The sequence below is a fragment of the Peromyscus californicus genome, unplaced genomic scaffold, assembly GCF_007827085.1.
Source record: "Peromyscus californicus insignis strain IS unplaced genomic scaffold, ASM782708v3 Scaffold_5__1_contigs__length_169319896, whole genome shotgun sequence".
In the NCBI taxonomy this organism is placed as follows: Eukaryota; Metazoa; Chordata; class Mammalia; order Rodentia; family Cricetidae; genus Peromyscus; species Peromyscus californicus.
Genome location: NW_026294573.1, coordinates 36513249 through 36517906, shown reverse-complemented (window position 1 = coordinate 36517906; position 4658 = coordinate 36513249).

The following is a 4658-nucleotide window of genomic DNA, read 5'->3' as shown; positions in this document are numbered from 1 at the left end:
TGCTCTTGTCTCTCCCTGCACTGCTTTTACAACCTCCAGGTGTTAGTGGAAGATAAAAGTGACTCCTGGGGTAAGATTTCACCTCCTAGAATTATCAAAGTAAAAGTTTCTCTTGATGTCCTCACTGTGGGTGGCAGTAATTATAATAAAGGATAGTTTGAAATACTGGTTTCTACATTGCTTCAAAAATTTCCAGGCTCTCAAGTTCACTTGAGTAACCTGCCTGATCCTATGTTGGTCTCATTGAACTTGAAAGATGAGCATGCCTACTCTGGGGAAGCCCCACCTCCAACCAGTCTTGGGAGCTCTGACTCTCCATCCCTCCCAGTGCTGAAGATAGGGCTCCTGGAGGATTGCCTTCATCAGACAGGAGCCCGGTGGTCCAGCAGAAGTTGTTGAACACATGGGCGTGAAAGAGAGAGAGGAAGAACTATGATAGTATCCAAAATGGTTCCTATGGAACTAGAATTAAACTTGTGGGTTCTTTGCCAGGTATGGTGGCATAATCCCATAATCCCAGCACTCAGGAGGAGGAGGTAGGAAGATCATGGTTATCCTCAGCTATGGGGAGTTTGAGGCCAGCCCGGGCTGCATGAAACCCTGTCCCAAAAAAAAACTTTTAATTAAAAAAAAGTCCAGCCATGGTGGTGCACACTTTTAATTCAGGCTGATCTCTGAGTTCAAAGCCAACCTGGTCTTCATAGTGAGGTCCAGTCTCAAAAAAACAATAAAATAGCAATTGATGATGATGATGATGATGATGACGAGGACGAGGACGATAACAAAGGTTGGTGTCAAGTGGTACTGGAAACAGTGTCCTGGGCTGAGTGGAAGAAGACTTGTGTGATGGTGTTTGGTTCTAGCCCAATCACTGCCTCTCCTGACCTGAGTTAGAGTGAGTGAATTTTTTTTTTTTTTTTGGACATTCAATTGTTTGCCCACTTTTTGAGAGTACTGGCTGTTCTTCCAAAGAACCCAGGTTCAACTCCAAGCATTTGCAAAGTGACTCACAACCGTCTGTAACTCCATTTCTAGAGGATCTGAAGCCTTGGGCACCAGATGTGCAAGTGATGAAAAGATAAATAAAGCTTCACACATTAAATATTTCAGCCGGGCGGCGGTGGTGCACGCCTTTAATCCCAGCACTCGGGAGGCAGAGCCAGGCGGATCTCTGTGAGTTCGAGGCCAGCCTGGTCTACAGAGCGAGATCCAGGTCAGGCAGGGCTACACAGAGAAACCCTGTCTCAAAAAAAAAAAAAAAGATTTTAACTTTTAACTTATTTCTATGTCTGAGTATGTGTGTGCATGTACCTGCAGAAACAGAAGAGGATATAGGATCCCCTGGACCTAGAGATACAAGAAGTGCTTATTCTGGGATCTTCTGGAAGAGCAGCAAGAGCACTCTTACCCACTGAGCCAGCTCCAGCTCCCAGATTGAGTGCTTTTGGGGGGGGGGGGGTGTTGTTTTTTGTTTTTGTTTTTGAAACAGGGTTTCTCTGTATTAACTCCCCTGGCTGTCCTGGGATTCACGTTGTACACCAGGCTGACCTCAAACTCACAAAGATCCACCTGCCTCTGTCTCCCAAGTGCTGGTATTAAAGGCGTGCGCCACCACTGCCCGGCAGATTGAGTGCTTTCTAAAGCCCCTTCCTGTCTTCAGGTTTAGTCCTTTTCTTAGAGCTGCTGGCCACAGAGTATAGGTGTCCAGACAGTCAGAAGTCTCAGACCGCAAAGGGGTAAAGCTAGGTAGATGAGGTGGAAATGTGAGATGACAGCAGAGAGGAGTTACCTAAACTGTTCCAGACCCCTCCTCTGCCTTCCCGGGACCCAGGGCTATCACCCTGCTCTGCACCAAGGATAGGAGCTGAGGAATATTCTCAAGTTTGAATCCCAGCTGAGAGCAGCTTCCATCTCAGGACACTGTTGCTATTGTCCTAGCAACTCCTAGATGCCCACAATGCTTTGCTGTTATTCTCTGTGCTCTGTCTACCAGTAGGCAGAAGCCATGTTTATTTCCCTTTGGTAGCTGCAGATGGGTTATGTCTGCTATGTAGCAAGCAACTGAATGTCTACTGGCCTGCCAGCCAGGAAGGGGTGCTGAGCCTGCCCTGCTTCTCCCAGTGATGTCTGAAAAGGAAATAAAGGAAGAGAGGGTGAAGGCAACTTTCAAGGAGGCCTCTGAGAAGGTGCTAACGTAAAAAATGTATCTGAAGCCAGGCTTAGTGGTGCACACCTTTAATCCCAGCATTAAGGTGGCAGAGGCAGGTAGATCTCTTCAAGGCCAGCCTAGTCTACATAGTTCCAGGACAGCCAGAGCTACATAGACTCTATAAGAGAGAGAGAGAGAGAGAGAGAGAGAGAGAGAGAGAGAGAGAGAGAGAGAGAGAGAGAGAGAGAGAGAGAGAGAGAGAGAGAGAGAGGAGGCACTTCTGCAAGCTTGCTATTCAGAAAACTTAGTTCAGGACTGCTCCTGCAGGAACCATCTCTCAACACTTTTTTCCTGCCTGCTGACAAGATTGCCCTGTAAGTTCCTTCCCAAGATGAAATGTACAGGGAGCACCTTTCTGTTTAACTTCAGCCATCCCTACCCTTAAGGAGATGCAGAAGCCAGACCTTTATAGTCCAGTGTGTGTTGGGTGCCTGTAGTCCCAGTACTTAAAAGCTGAAGTGGGAAGATCCCATGAACCCAGGAGTTCCAGATCAGCCTTGGGTAACTTAGGAAGACCCCTTCTCAGCAGAAACAAAAACAAAACAGTGGTTAACTGTGTCAGTGGGAAGGACCACCCAGGTAGAAGGTCTAGAAAGCTCTGTAATGGAGCTGACGCTGAGGAAAAGAGGGGCATTGTATTGAAGACCAGAATGACCTGGCCTAGACCTGAGGCACATGAAAAATGATGAGCTGCCTCTTTGGTACCAAAAGTCTCTTCCCCATGCTCAAGTTGAGGGCTGTTCTCTGGCACCAGACTTGGTAGCTGCTATTGACCTGAGCTGCCTAATGGGAAGATGCACACATAGCGGACTTGGCATCTAATTCTAATCGGCCACCTCTGTTTCCCTCTACATCATGGTCATTGCCTCTGCCTGGCCCAGATAACAGAAGCAAGCAAAAATTATGGTGAGAAGTCTGGAGAAATACATAAGAAGAACTGTCCTGAGTCATATTGATTTCCCCTGAAGCCACAGTGCTCACTTTCTCCCACACTGTGTGTGTGTGTGTGTGTGTGTGTGTGTTCCACCTTGAGGCACTGTTCTCAGTAATGTATATTACCTCATTTAATCCTGTGTTAGGGACTAGAGTTGTAGATCAGTTAAAAGAGCAAGCACTTACCTATCATGTAGGAAGCCCTAGGTTCAATCCCCAGTACTGCATAAACCACATGTAGTAGCATACTCTTGTAATCCCAACACTTGGGAGGTAGACCAGAAAGATCAAAAGTTTAAAAAAGAAAAGATTTAAAAGGAAAAATGCTGGACCAGTCTTTAATCCTAGCACTCAAGAAGCAAAGGCAGGTGCATCTCTGAGTTTGAGGCCAACGGAGTCTACATAATGAGTTCCAGGCCATCTAGGGCTACAGAGACCCTGTCTCAACCACAATAACAAAGATATCAGACCTTGAATTGTGTTTAGATTGCTCCCCTCCTCCCTTTCCCATCTACTTCCTGAGTACCCCTGAATATCTCAGGTCAGTAATTTCCTCTGTGATCTCTGGGCTTCCCTCAGGCTTAGAACCCTTAAAAAAAAAAAAAAAAAGAAGAAGAAGAAAAGAAAAGAAAAAAAGAAAGGCAGGTCTGTGGTGATGCTGCCTGCCTTTAATCCCAGAACTTGGGAGGCAGAGGTGGGTGGGTTTCTGTGAGTTTGAGGCCAGCCTGGTCTACAGAGCAAGTTCCAGGACAGCTAGGGCTACAAAAGAGAAACCCTGTCTTGGAAATCCAAAAAAGAAAAAAAGGCTTCCAACCCCCAGAGCTCATTGAAAGAGTAGGCATGTTTAGCTCACTAATAGGTAATTAAGAGTTAATCCTTGGAGATGATTGCTCTTCCCTTCTGTTATTCTTTGGGGAATGTCTCAGGTTTGAGCCCAAACACAGACCCACACCCAATAGCCGTAACAGTGAAACACCCTGTTCACATGGAAGCAGGCGTCTTTATCTTTTTTTTTTTTTTTAATATGCATTGGTGTTTTGCCTGTGTGTATGTCTGCGTTGGGTCCCCTGGAACTGGAGTTACAGACAGTTGTGAGCTGCCATGTGGATGCTGAGAATTGAACCCGGGCCCTCTGGAAGAGCAGTCAGTGCTCTTAACTGCTGAGCCATCTCTCCAGCCCGGCTTCTTTATCTTCTTGTTTGTTTTTTTCTAGTTTTTTTTTTTAAAGATTTATTTATTATGCATACAGCTACAGCATTCTGTCTGTATGTACACCTGCACTCCAGAAGAGGCATCATATCTCATTACAGATGGTTGTGAACCACCATGTAATATAGTTGCTGGGAGTTGAACTCAGGACCTCTGGAAGAGCATCCAGTGCTCTTAACTACTGAGTCATCTCCCAGCCCCTGTTTTATTTTTCTTTTTTCTTTTTTTTTTTTTTTTTTTTTTGGTTTTTCAAGACAGGGTTTCTCTGTGTAGCTTTGCGCCTTTCCTGGAATTCGCTTTGGAGACC